The following is a 15114-nucleotide window of genomic DNA, read 5'->3' as shown; positions in this document are numbered from 1 at the left end:
CCTTTGGCCATGACAGACCTGCCCGCCACCCGGGCTTCGGAAGGAGGGTTTGGATGGTTTGGCCGGTCCGTCCGGTCACTTTTCAGCCCGGGGTGTGTTTGACCTTTGCCCTAGACATCAAGTACATGGTTAGCACCGGCTTTATACGAACTGGAGTTCTGTCTGCAGCCACGATTTCTGAACTTCGGGATCGCCCCGTCATAGGGGGGCCCTGGCCTGGAGGTGGCGGTGGTGGAGCCAAGCCTGGGACCCTCCTTCCTCCCCCGGCAGGTGGGGCACGAGGCAGTCAGGGCAGCTCTGTCCCCCGGACGCCCCCTCAGAGCCGCCGCAGGACCCACGCTCAGGACCCCCTATTTGCCTTGGGGTGGTGCCCAGAGATGTGGACACAGCGGCCGGGGGCTGAGGCTCTGGGGAGACGTCTGTAGTGTCCGTGTGTCGTGATTTGAAAAGCAGCCCGCAGTGGGGTGCATTTACCTTACCCCGTGTTCGCGGGCCACCCCTCCACGCGGCGGGACGCGTTTCCCGGTCGCCCCACGAGGCTCCTGGCAACAGGAAAGCCACGTGGGAGTTCTCGGGGCGATTCCTTGAACTATTGAAGCCTCACACGTCAGAGCCGATAGGCAGGGCGGAAAGCAGGGCTCTGTTGTGCTGATTCCGGACCAATGGGAAACGGGGGGCGTTGCTGCGGCGGAGAAGGACGCTGGGAGCCGCAGGGGTAAACCGATGGAAACCACGGTGGCAGGAACACGTTTACAGGTTACCCACGCAAAACGGGGTCCTACAGTCTGTCAGCAGCACACGAAATACCAACTTGCCAATTTCATGCGTGTGAGTCACCAGTTGACTTCCCGTGTATGGGATAATAAGATCAGACGCCACTAGATGAGCTAGAAATGAGATTTATTTTTTATTTTCAGAAGAGCAAGAACTAAATAATCATCATAAAGTTGCCTCAGAGTCCAAACAACCATCGTTATAGGAACGCGTTGACTTCTAACAAAAACGTGCATTCTGGGTTTTCTTTGCGATTTTCCCTTTCACCCCCAACTCAGACAAAATGTGGGGAGGCATGACTTCCTTTCACACGGGCCGGGTGGTGGCCGGGAGCAGAGGGCTCTGAGCAGGCGAGGGGGCTCTGGGCAGGCGAGGGGGGCTCCCAGCGGGCGACGGGGGGGCGGGGGGCTCCGAGCAGGCGAGGGGGGCTCTGGGCAGGCGAGGGGGGCTCTGGGCAGGCGAGGGGGCTCTGGGCAGGCGAGGGGAGCTCTGGGCAGGCGAGGGGGGCTCCCAGCGGGCGACGGGGGGGGGGGGGGGGAGGGCTCCGAGCAGGCGATGGGGGCGCGCGGTGTCTTACCCGAGAGAGGCGTCTCCTCAGCCTTCAGCTCGGCTGCAGGGAGCTCGAGGGTTTGTGTTTTCCGTGGAGCATGAAATTCTGGGCCGGAGGAAACTGATTTCACAAAAGAGGCGCTTGTGGCACCATCGGGGCAGCAGCACACAGTCAGATCCTGAACCTCAGTGCCAGTCGGCATCGAGGGAGCTGGAAATACGGGGAACTCGGGGCCGTTCTGGTGCAGCTCGTGCTGCGGGTACCCGGACAGGCACTCAGAGGGCGAGGCGACTGTTACAAACACCCTTGGGGTGCGGTGCCCAAACTCTGACTGCTAATCGCAAAAACACGGGAGCCGGCGGCGTGGCTCAGTGTTTGAGCGTCAGCCCCTGCACCAAGAGGTCACCGGTCCATTCCAGGTCAGGGCACAGGCCCAGGGTGTGGGCTCGATCCCCAGTGGGGGGCGTGCAGGAGGCAGCCGATCCATGATTCTCTCTCGTCATTGATGTTTCTCTCCCTCTCCCTTCCTTTCTCTCAAAAAAAAATCAATAATAATGTGGTGTTTTTTAAAAAAGGCTTCAAGCCCTGACTGGTTTGGCTCAGTGGATAGAGCGTCGACCTGCGGGCTGATGGCTCCCAGGTTCGATTCCAATCAAGGGCACAGGCCCGGGTTGTGGGCTCGGTCCCCAGTGGAGGGCGTGCAGGAGGCAGCCGATCCGTGATTCTCTCTCGTCATGGATGTTTCTCTCTCTCTCTCCCTCTCCCTTCCTCTCTGACATCAATAAAAATATATATTTTAGAAAAAAAAAAGGCTCCAACCTTCGCTATCCAAGGCCACCCGTACTTCTCTGTGCACGTGCTCGGGATGCCTGGGTCACGCACGCGGACTCCACGCCAGGCCTCCGTGTCACTGCTGCCCACGGTCTCCCAGCGCGAGCAGAGCTGTGTTCGGGTCGAGACCGCGCAGCCGAGCCCAGAGCGCGTCCCCTCGCTCCTCCCCGCTGGAGCCCGCGTGTTCTTGCTGATCCCTGTGCAGCAGGGGCGCTGGGCGCTGGGCGCTGGCCACTGGGCGCTGGGCGCTGGCCACTGGGCGCTGGGCGCTGGCCGCTGGGTGCTGGGTGCCGGCCGCTGGGTGCTGGGTGCTGGCCGCTGGGCGCTGGGCGCTGGGCGCTGGGCGCTGGGCACTGGCCACTGGACGCTGGGTGCTGGCCGCTGGGCGCTGGGTGCTGGGTGCTGGGTGCTGGCCACTGGGCGCTGGCCGCTGGGTGCTGGGTGCTGGCCACTGGGTGCTGGCCTGCTGGATAATAAACAGGTGGGAGCCGATGACTGACGGGGGCGCCTAGGACTCCTGGAACCGCAGGAGAAGACAACAGGAGGTTGTCTGCTAGGAGGTTGTCCTGTCAAACTCAAAATCCTTTTTATCCCCCAGCCCCCCGCTTTCTCCCCAGAGGGCCATTCCCCGAGACAGAGCTTGCCTTCTGCCTTCTCCTCTGCAAAGGCGGCGGCTAATTACCCAGACGCCTGGCCCGCACCTCTCCGCTGTCGCTTCTCCTCCTCGGGGTGACTCCTCCGTGTTAATGAAGCGCCGCTCATTACGGCGCCCTCACTTAGGAGTCCAGCGACGATGGCTTCCCCCTTTCAAACCCTCGCGTCTGGCAGCGGCCTCGCTCAGCGGAACTCCGGGCCTCGCCGCAGGCTGTACGATGGGAGAGCTGAGCAAAGGCAACCGGAAACCAGACAAAACCCTGGGACGGGGACTGAACAGGCCAGTGGGTTCTCCACGTGACTCCTTACGACGCAGCTTTTCCGTCCTGTTTGAGGCCGAGAGACTTGGTGCGGGAGGAAGGGACGGGCCGGGGGGCAGGAACGAGATGGGTGGAAGGTCCCCGGAGGGCGCACCTGTGTCAGATGAGAAGTAGATGACACACCCCAGGCCGGGCTCTATTTTGTTCTGGGTGACTCTCCTATTAACCGGAACCGCGAGATGCAGCAGGACCGAACGTTGCCAGGAAGGGAAAGGGTCAGGACTCCACGAACGCCCGGCGCTCTCTGGGAAAACGAGGCGTCGTGAAAGGTGAGCTTTACCCGCGGGAACCAGCCCCGGCCTCTCTCGGGGCGGAGGGTGACCAGCGACGAGGCACGCTGTGGTCACACGGGGGGCACCGCTCTCAGCCCGCCACTGCTCGCCGTGTGACCGTGGGCGAGGGATCGGACGCCAGCGTGCCTCGGTTTCCCCACTTGGAAACCTGAGCATGACGGCAGCACGTGTTGCACCGAGTTGTCGCGAGCTCCGCGGGGCTGAGACGCGGTCGGTGCTCCCTACACCCGAGCCGGGGTGCCGGCCCTCGGGCGGGCGGGCCGGGTCGGAGGGCTTGCGTTTGGAAGGGCTCCGAGGAGATACAGACCCTCCTAGGAGAACTGGAGCCTGGCCCAGCGCATTCCTTTCTCGGATTGCTCAGTCCAGGCGCGGACCCCGGGGCAGGAGAGGCCAGGGAAGAGGGACGGTGAGATGAAGCAGGAGTGTGCACCCCTGTCTGCGGGGCATTGCCCTCCGCCAGGCAGCGAGGGGCAGGAGGGAGCCGCGTCCCACCTGCGCGCACCTGAGTGTAAGCTCTGCCTCCTGCAGTGAGATCCTCAACAAGTTGCTTCATCTCAAAGTCCCAGGCCTCTCTGAGGTGCCCAGTCCTAAGATTTCCGTGTGATCAGCCCTGGCTGGTGTGGCTCAGTGGGTAGAGCGTCGGCCTGCGGACTGAAGGATCCGGGGTTTGATTCCCAGCCAGGGCACGTGCCGGGGTTGCGGGCTCGATCCCCAGGAGGGGGCCTGCAAAAGGCAACCGATTAGTGATTCTCTCTCATCATTTATCTCTCTCTCTCTCTCTCTCTCTCTCTCTCTCTCTCTCTCTCTCCCTTTCTCTCTGAAATAATACAAATACATTTTTTTAAGAAAAAGAAAGAAAAGAAAAGGCGTGGAGGAGGTGAAAGGTGACTGAGCTAAAGAGGGGCCAGGAGCATGGGGATCTGGGAGGACGGTCCTCACTCGGGGTCCCGCACACGGAATCCTGGAACTGGACGGGACCCCAGGCTGTTCCCAGGCCCTGTGACGGTGGCCGGAGGGGGTGGCAGAGCCCAGGTTGTGGAGACACGGGCAGGGAGCGGTGGGGGTGCGGGGCGGGGGGGGACCCAGTGCTGCGTGAGGCCGTGCAGGCCGCCCTGCACAGCCCAGCAGAGAAGCGATGGACTGGCCACAGAGCTCTCGCCAGGAGCTCACAGAATCCCGGTACCCAGCCACATGGAGTCCCCAAGACCATCCCATTCACTGGTTCAGGACAACAGACCAGGGAGGGGACGGAAGGAGCGGGTTCACTCCTGCAGGTAGAGAGGGAGGGCCCTCGGGTGCAGTCCCCGGCCCTGACCCCGCCCATCGCGCAGTCTGCAGGCGGAGGCTGCGTGGGCCTCCCCCCCACCCCCCACCCTCACCCCCAGGCCCGGGCTCCAGCCTCAGCTCTCTTACCAGGAACGACAGGCACCGTGCTGGGCTCAGCGGGTACATTTCTCCTGGTAAATGTGTCTTTTAGGTTTCAGTGACCTGGACCTGCTTGTTTTTCACACCCTGCGATTCCCATTTGACTGCCCACCAGGTCCCGCCCGCTCCGGGGCAACTCCTGGGTGTGTCAGGCCCCGGTGAGCACAGTCGCTGCGGTGCCACCACCGTCCCCGACGCGCAGCTGTGACCCGACTCTTCTCGCCGCTCGCACCGTGGGGGCTGGGCTGAGCGTGGCCGGGAGCCTGGTGGGCGGTGCCCGCGGGCCAAGCACACGAACCCTCCCACCCACACCCGCACCTTCCACACTGTCTCGGCCCATCACTCAGTAACCGGCGGGCATGACGTTCACACTGCGCCCAGTCCCAGCACTGAGTGAGCTTTTCTTTACTGATTTCAGAGAGGAGGGGAGAGGGAGGAAGAGACAGAAACATCAGTGATGAGAGAGAAGCATGGATCGGCTGCCCCCTGCATGCACCCCCCCAACCCCTGACCCTACTGGGGATCGAGCCCGCAACCCAGGCATGTGCCCTGACCGGGAATCGAACCGTGACCTCCTGATTCATAGGTCGACGCTCAACCGCTGAGCCACGCAGGCCGGGCTGTGATTAAACACGTGATGTATTTACAGTTGCTCACATTACCAGACAAAAAATGCCCTGGGAGACAGCTTCCCGTAGGTGCTCTGAGCGGGAAAATACAAGGAGTGTCTCAGAATTTAATGAGAGGCGGGAAGACACACTGGCCCCTCTCAAAGGTGCGGGATCCACAGTCCCGGCCAGGCACCTGCAGCGCCGGGCAGCGAGCTGGGAGCGAGTCAGGAGACGGAGCTGCCTCCATCAAAGAGCGTCGGGAAAATTTCCATTTCGTGCTGTTTGTTAGGGGGATGGAGGCGCGGGCTGGAAACGCTCATTCTAATTATTACTGTAAGTGGGAGTGTTTGGCACGGGGTCAGGAAATAATGGGAGCGTGTGTGACTCTGCTGGTGCTCTCAGCAAGCCTGATTGTTTGGATACAGCCCGTCGTTGCTCCGCGGAGCGTCTCTGGACGGGGCAGCGTCCGGACGGAGCGGACACAATCAGGCCCACGGCTCGCTCTGGCATTTATTAAAGTGCAACATCCCTGCCCTGGCCGGTGTGGCCCAGTGGATAGAGCGTGGCCCTCGGACTAAAGGGCCCCGAGTTCCATTCCGGTCAAGGGCATGTACCTCGGTTGCAGGTTTGATCCCCAGTAGGGGTCGTGCAGGAGGCAGCTGATCAATGTTTCTCTCTCATCGATGTTTCTAACTCTCTATCCCTCTCCCTTCCTCTCTGTAAAAATCAATAAAAATCGTTTTTAAAATTGCAACATTCCTCTTAAAACCTCCCCCCCTTTTTTTTAGTGGTGATCAAATATACATTAGTCAAGACATGATTAAAACCATTTTTGTTTAACATGAACATTCACACGGGCGTGTGGCACCGTGGCGCAAACAAATCCGTCTCGTGTGGCTGGAGATGGTTTTAAAAAGCCCGCAGGTCTTTCTGGCACTGGGGCGGAGGGACTCGACGCGCCTTGCAGGAGACGATGTACGTTTTTACAGCTATAAAAAATGAATGCTGTTTCCATTACTCCACACAGCCGGGAATGCATAATTCATGGCTTTTCATTAACATGCAAATGTGAAATAGTGTCTTCTGTGTTTGCATCTACTAATAATCTATTAAATATTTAGCAGCATCGTAAAGAACACTGGAAATATTTGGCCTGGGCACTTTTAAGTAGTTTTTCCTTTCCTTTTTTTTTTTTTTTATTTGTCCATATATTTACACATGTCCATATACTTACACATGTCCATATATTTACACATGTCCATATATTTACACATGTCCGTATACTTACACATGTCCATATACTTACACATGTCCATATATTTACACATGTCCATACATTTACACATGTCCATATACTTACACATGTCCATATACTTACACATGTCCATATATTTATACATGTCCATACATTTACACATGTCCATATACTTACACATGCCCATATACTTACACATGCCCATATACTTACACATGCCCATATACTTACACATGCCCATATACTTACACATGTCCATATACTTACACATGTCCATATACTTACACATGTCCATTTAGTTACACATGTCCATATACTTACACATGTCCATTTAGTTACACATGTCCATATACTTACACATGTCCATATATTTACACATGTCCATATACTTGCACGTGTCCATATACTTACATGTGTCCATATACTTACACGTGTCCATATATTTACACGTGTCCATATACTTACACGTGTCCATATACTTACACATGCCCATATACTTACACGTGTCCATATACTTACACGTGTCCATATACTTACACATGTCCATATACTTACACATGTCCATATATTTACACATGTCCATATACTTACACATGTCCATATACTTACACATGTCCATATACTTACACATGTCCATATATTTACACATGTCCATATACTTACACATGTCCATATACTTACACATGTCCATATACTTACACATGTGAAAACGTAGAAGAAACAGACAAGCAAATACTCAGCGCCCCACCTGGCACTTGTCGACTAAGACGCTGACCCTAACAGGCTTCCAGTTCTGGGTGCGTTTCACTGCGATGTCACACAGAGGCCTCAGCCCACCGTGGCCGCCACCCGGTGAGGCTGACATTGTCCCCATTCCATCCAGGAAGAAGACAAGACAGCCACGTGCTGGCCTTTTTGGGGTAACTATTTGGCCGCCCAGCCAGGACACCATCCCAGGTGTATCGGTTTATAGCCCATTGCCCCTCGGGCGCACAGTAGAACCTCAGGACTGGGAGCAGAAAGTTCCAAGTTGCTAAGCATAGTCGGCAAAGGCCGATGCGCACGGCTCCCACTGGCTGAAGGGCTGAAACCGGCCCTGCTCCCCCGGGAGGCCCGGGGTCTTCACCGGCTCCTTCTACACGCATCCGCTGACCACCGCACCGCGCTCCCCGCGCCTGCGCTGAAGACTCTCCAGTGAGCCCTGGCCCGTGTGGCTCTGCTGATTTGGCATCATCCCAAGCGCCGGAAGGTTGCTGGTTCGATTCCAGGTCAGGGCACATACCTGAGTTGTAGGCTGGATCCCTCGCAGGGGGCGTGCAAGAAGCAGCTGATGGGTGTTTACACCACGATGTTTATCCCTCCCTCCCTCCCTCCCCCTTCCTCTCTCTGAAATCAATAAAGATGTATTTTTTAAAGACATGGGCAAGCCAGATACCAAAAGCTATGTGGCTGAGACAGTTTCTCAGGTGAGTTGAACAGTCGAGTAGACAGGTTGAAAAAATACTCCCAGTTTCTCGTCCCGCAGCTCTATGATGGCCCCCTAAGAGCCACAAATGCCGACGGTACGGCACCGAGGCTGCGAGTCACGCCGTCCTAAGCTCTTACTCTCGGAGAACACGCTCCTGCCAGGCGTGTGCGGCCGGGTTTCCGCGGCGGTGCGGGCTCCCGGGGGTTCTGCTTTGCATACCTGTGCCAGCCGAGTCCCGTCGCACGTCCCGTTTTCAAGTGGCGGCGCATTGGCGGCGTGACCACAAAGCTCTCTGATCCGATGCTTTGTTTGATCTCTGTGTGTTTGTTTTAATGGAAGAGAAGAGAGGGAGGGGAGACGGGAGGGGGATATTTGATTTGCTGTCTGGCCAACACAGTTCTGAAAAGCATGAAGCTGAACCGGCTGCGTGCGTCTGTTTTCTGACTCCGGTAGAGAGGGGGACAGTCAGGACGGGAACACGCGTCGATAGGAGGCTTGTGGTTTTGTGCTAAGCATGTCAGCCGGTGGACGGAATAAATCCCAGGGACCGCTCGGTGGTTCCTGGAGTCAGACATCCTTCAATGCCAGGCTCCACGCACAGCGCGCACACACTGTCGTAGAACGGGGTCAAGGCCGAGGCCGGCGCCGCATTTCTCTGAGCTCTGTAGATTTCTCCCTGAGGATCCGTGCCGAACAGCCGTCACCTCCAACCACAGGTGCAAGGAGCCTGCTTCCCTCTTTGACAAGATACGGTCGGTCGTTACCCCCAGGCAAAGCCTCGCGCTCTTGCTATCTGAAGACGACCCCTCCCGAAAAGCCAAAGCGCGCAGACGCAGGAGTGGGAGCAGCTGGACTATTCCCACCATCAGCATATCAGGCAGGGACTGTACCCAGCACAGACCCGGAGCTCCTTACAGCGCGGCGCCTTGGAGTGGAGGCATCTTTATTTTTTTTTTTAAATATATTTTATTGATATTTCACAGAGAGGAAGGGAGAGGGATAGAGAGTTAGAAACATCGATGAGAGAGAAACATCGATCAGCTGCCTCCTGCACACCTCCCACTGGGGATGTGCCCGCAACCAAGGTACATGCCCTTGACCGGAATCGAACCTGGGACCTTGCAGTCCACAGGCCGACGCTCTATCCACTGAGCCAAACCGGTTTCGGCGAGGCATCTTTAAATAACATTGGCAATACCAGCAAAATAACAGTAACGGGTGTAGAAATGTCTGGAATGTTGGTGCGCGTGCATCGCGGGTTTCATGCTGCCCGACCCTGGTCTTTGTCAGAACAGTAAAGACCCATTCTTTGCATAGAAAAACGTACTTCTCGCTGACGGACTCGTTGAATGACGTTTTGTCCAGGTTAACTAGAAGAGAACGTTAGGGAGCTGTGTGTGGCGTGGGTCAGATGGGTGCCCAATATCAGGGGCATTCCCATAATCCTTACCGAACTACTGATCACTCTCCAAGAAACGCGGGAGGGATAGAAACTCTCGGGGCGCTGTGGAGGAAGTGAAAGAAGGACAAAGAAAAATGTCTATCCTCACGGGGCGTTCTTGGGGAAACTACGTTAAGAATGGTAGAGGAAAATGCACGAAAACAGTAAGACACAAAAATTATGGGAGGCGATCTAAATGACTAATCATTTTAATATGTGAAGTTAGCACCTTAACCGTTTAGAGAGAACATTACACTTTATCTCATTTAATAGTGAAAATCGCATGTGAATTTCTTCTCGACAACAACATTGCTCCCAGCAGATGCCAGACCATAATCCTGCCTCCTCCTCCCCCCCCAAAGTACCAAGTATTCTTCTGTCCCTAGTTTTGTGTGTGGGAGCTGCGGGGTGAATTTAGAAAAGTTCTGTAGGAAAATACTCTTGAAATGTGGTGACAGGTTGTTAATGCCTTTGACCTTGGCTGTCGGATGCCCTTCAGTCTCCAGCCGTGGTGAGCCACTGGATGGGAGGCCCTCTGCTGGTCCTCGTGGTGGCCATGAGTCTGGAGAGCATGGGCTATTATCCAGGGTTCCCTGAGGAGAGGAGAGGAGGGGAAGGGAGGGGAGGGGAGGGGAGGGGAGGGGAGGGGAGGGGAGGGGAGGGGAGAGGGGAGGGGAGGGGAGGGGAGGGAAGGGGAGGGGAGAGGGGAGGGGAGGGGAGGGGAGGGGAGAGGAGGGGGGAGGGGAGGGGAGGGGAGGGGGGGAGAGGGGAGGGGAGAAGAGGGGAGGGGAGAAGAGGGGAGGGGAGAAGGGAGGGGAGGGGAGGGGAGAGGAGAGGAGAGGAGGGGAGGGGAGGGGAGGGGAGGGGAGGGGAGGGGAGGGGAGGGGAGGGGAGGGGAGGGGAGGGGAGGGGAGAGGAGAGGCGAGGCGAGGGGAGGGGAGGGGAGGGGAGGGGAGGGGAGAGGAGAGGAGAGGAGAGGAGAGGAGAGGAGAGGGGAGGGGAGGGGAGATGGGAGGATACCTGGCTGCTTGATTTTAGCGGCGAAGGACCACTGCAAGGCAGAAGAACTTTCCCAGTCCGCAGAAGAGACCCTCGGCAGGTTGGCCTCCTCGCCTCCTGCATGGGGGGAACGACCGTGTGTCCTCAATCTGCCGTCCAATCACGTTGCAAGCTGTAGCACCACCGTCATCAAAGAAAAGAAATGGCCCAGCCTGTGTGGCTCAGTGCTTGAGCATCGACCTATGAACCAGGAGGTCAGGGTTCAATTCCCAGTCAGGGCACATGCCCAAGTTGTGGGCATGCAGGAAGCAACCAATCGATGATGTTTCTATCTCTCTATCTCATTCCCTTCCTCTCTTTCTAAAAAGGAAATAAATTAAAACGTGTTTTTATTTTTTTTTTTATTGATTTTTTACAGAGAGGAAGGGAGAGAGAGAGTTAGAAACATCGATGAGAGAGAAACATCGATCAGCTGCCTCCTGCACACCCCCCACTGGGGATGTGCCCACAACCAAGGTACATGCCCTTGACCGGAATCGAACCCGGGACCCTTCAGTCCGCAGGCCGACGCTCTATCCACTGAGCCAAACCAGTTAGGGCAAAACGTGTTTTTAAAAAGAAGCGAAATGGATCTATGTCCAAGAAGCTGCTAGAAAATAGGTACCTTGAAAGGACAAAAAACCTGCTCTGCAGGGTACGTTGCTAGTTCACTGCCTCTTGATGCTGGCCGGTTCTTGCCTCTCACGCACACAAGGTGCACACTCCTGGGCCTATTCTCACTGGCCAGAAGCATATTTTTTTTTGGTCTATTTTTTTTCTAAGCAGAAAGGAATGTTTAGTTGTTGTGGTTGTTTGTTGGGTTGTTTTTTCTACTGGTCTCTGAGATGTTATTTCTCACACACAAAATTATATAGTAGTTTACGCTTTGACATTCCTTGGTACGTCATTATTCTGAATGTTTGTCATTCTGAGTGGGAAAATGAATCATTACACAGCACCACACTGGAATAGTTTAGCAACATTAACCAGTTATCTCAAAATACTATTATAAATTGAAATTTTATGTGACCATTTACAAAAGAATTATGTCTTTAAAGCTACTAACAGGAGGCACTCTGTGTAGGCCTGCTATATTCCCATTAGCAAAATTTTCTAATTCCATAAATTAATAGACTTAGAAACCAGACTGAAATGTTATTCCTTGTTTAAAAACATAATAATACCTATGTAAAATTTTTATCACGGTTCAGCTGACTAGCTAAGCAGAATGCTTTCATGTTATTTGTGGTTTCATGACTTGTAACATGATAATCTGGGGTAAACCCGGTCTGTTTGTTTAAAATCCAGCTGTTTCCTTGGTTTTTCTTTTTTAAATTTTTTCTTTGAAAAAAAAAGTTTTCTTTTCCTTGTATTGTAGCAACGCTCCTTTCATCTGAGGCGTCTTTCAGACCTTCCCGGGGTGATATTTCAGGAAAAAGGCTCTCAACATTCAGACAACGAATACACAGAAAGTGAAGTGGAAATTCAACATCCACCTCATTAATCTGATCTCGGTAAACATGCCAAGGAGTGAAGTCAGTCTGGAATATGCACACGATTTCCACATATTTCACGTTTCTTAAAGGAAGATAAATACGGAGTACAGTGCCTCCCTGCCGTAGGAATGAAATGATCGGGGCTGGTTACCTATGTTGATTCCCCGCCGTGCTTGGTACCGCACGGGCCTGGTCTTTGCTGTGTGACCCTGGGAATTAGAGTTGGAAACGAAAGCAATTAAAGAGCTGCTGGGAGTTATTTTATTGGTACGATCACGTGCTCATGTGCCTGAAAGAGAAATGATGGTAGAAGCCTAAGTAATGGGAACAGTGGTGGCTGTCCGCATGGAGGGGGAAATGAAGGTACAGTGCCGAGAAGTGTAAGTTTGATCATCAGTTAAACACGTATTTATTTCCATTCCTTCATTCAAAAACACTGCGCGCCTACCCCTAGACCCTGGGAGTTCAGAAATGAAGACCTTGGCGTCTCTGCCATCACGGTGCTTACCAGTATAGTCAGGGAAGATTCCAGGAAATCTTCGAGGACAATAGCGTGTTATGGGGGATGTAAAAGAGGCGGGAAATGGCGAAATGGGAAAATCCTAAAGGGCCTGGGGAGACGTGGAAATGCTTCTGAAGACGGTGACTCCGGCCCTGGCGTGGCGGACGGGGCCAGGATGGGGAGAGCTCCGGGCAGAGGGGAGAAACAGTGTTCGCGGGAGGGAGCTGCGTGCCAGGCCCTGGCATATTTCATGAAACCCTAGTGAGGGTGCCTGCGAGGTGGTCTTCATCCAGGAGACTGATCAGCCAGGAGGCAGACCATGAAGGAGCATCTAGGCCAGCCGTGGGCAAACGACGGCCCGCGGGCCGGATCCAGCTGTTCTATCCGGTTCTCTTGCTCTCCCCTCCGCTCCTTTACTTTGAATTTATATTAGTTCACACCAACACTCCATCCATGCTTTTGTTCCGGCCCTCCAGTCCAGTTTAAGAACCCATTGTGGCCCTCGAGTAAAACGTTTGCCCTCCCCTGAAGTCTATGCCCAGGTTTGAAGTTTATGCTGAAGGCGGCGGCGGCCATAAGTGACTTTAAGGTGCAGAGTGACTGGTTGGGTTCTGCCTGATAAGCCAGGGCTCACACTGCGCGTCCCTTAGTCACGAGCGGATGTCCGTGCTGTCCATCAGCTCCTCCTCCTTCCCGACGGGACAGGGAAGTCTCGGTAAATTCGGGAAACTACCACATGAGCCCGCCAAGAGGGGGGGCCTTTGAAACGGTAGTGAGCCAGGTCTGTTCTCTCACGGATGTACAGAACCAGGTGCTCAGCTGACAAGGCGTTGACTAGCCCAGTGGCCGGCCAACTCCTTCGTCCACAGAGCCAAGTATCAACAGGACAGCGATTGACATTTCTTTTGAGAGCCGAAAACCGACTTCTGCGCACGGGCCACGAAGTTTCAATCGGTGCGCGCCCGCACGTGGTCTTTTGTGGAAGAGCCACCCTCAAGGGGCCAAAGAGCCGCATGTGGCTCGCGAGCCGCAGTTTGCCGACCACGGGACTAGACCGCTCAGGGAAAAGAGAGTCGAGTGAAAACGTGGCCTCGGGAACACGCAAACCAGGGGCCCTGCGCTCGCCGACTTGCCGTGATTTTTAAAATCCGACGAAGGGACCCAGTGGATCGGGGCTTACCGGCTTTAGGAGAAGTCAGAACCCCTTAGACAGGAAAATGGGACTCAGGGCGTCAATGATTCCCAGTTCACTGGGCCAAGACTGGCGTCTCTCCAACATCGCGCTGCGCGTCCAACCAGTGGCACATTGACCCCTGTTTCACCGTGAGTGAGGCCCAGGGTGGCGACCCGCAGTCATGAGCTGCGTGCGAAACCCAACATGAGCTGCGTTTGCAAGAAAATTGAGTGCGAATCAAATTATGTTGTCTTTGGTTTGAAGAACTAAGAAATAATTGCCAATGAGTATTCATGTATAGGGCCCGTTTGGGGGAAACAAGCTATTTTAATTACTGCTCGTGCCAGGAGTACGTGAGGGTGGTTTTATTAGATGTAATGTGTTTAGCGTAGCTGCTTGGTCTTGATAAGACATTAGAATTTATTTCATATTTGCATTGTTCCTCACAGACCAAGGTTATAAAAAACTATATTTTTTAAGTTCATCTCTCACTTCCCAGGACTTTTAAAACTTCTGCTGAGAAAAGCCACACACAGTAGAGCTGAATGATGAATTGCAAAGTGTTTTTATTTACAGCTGCGGAGCGGCAGCCCCGGCCGCGTAGTTGGTTGGTTAGAGCATCCTCCCGATCCATCAGGGAGGCGGGTTTGACCCTGGGCCAGGGCACATACAGGAACTAACCAATGCGTGAATGAGAGCATAACTAAGAGGAACAACAAATCGATGTTTCTCTCTCTTCCCTCTCTCTCTCTCCCTCTCCCTCTCTCTCAAAGTCAATAAATAATAAATAAAATTAAAAACATAGAGCGCAGAGCATCTCCTGACATTAGGCAGCAGCAGCTAAGATGGAGTTAAGTGCCCTGGCGCCTCCCTGTACCTGGGTGAGCTCATACGCCACTCTCCGCTTGCACACAGCCCCCCGCCCTTTGAAACTTCCTGGTCCTTCAAGCACGTCTCCCACCAAAGGCTCTCTGTCCAGGTTCTCGGGTTTCCTCGCAGCGTGAACAGGGCAAAACAGAGGAGATTTTTTATAATGGCGTCACATCATGCAAATTAACCCTTTGCAAGGTCTCCATTGACTGTGAAGCTGCAGTTATGCCATCATGAAAGAGCTTTCAGAGGGCCTGGGGTTTTGGAAAAGTCAGAACCTGAAATAGAAGTGAGCCGGTTACAAAAATAAATCTCCAGAAAGAAGAGAAAGAAGAGGAATCGTATTCTAATCGTACCTTCATCATAACCTTATTAGCATGTCTAGTGAGTCGTTCGAGTACCAGTCTATAGT

The sequence above is a fragment of the Plecotus auritus genome, assembly GCF_963455305.1.
Source record: "Plecotus auritus genome assembly, chromosome: 12".
NCBI lineage: Eukaryota > Metazoa > Chordata > Mammalia > Chiroptera > Vespertilionidae > Plecotus > Plecotus auritus.
Note: the sequence above shows the minus strand (reverse complement) of the source record.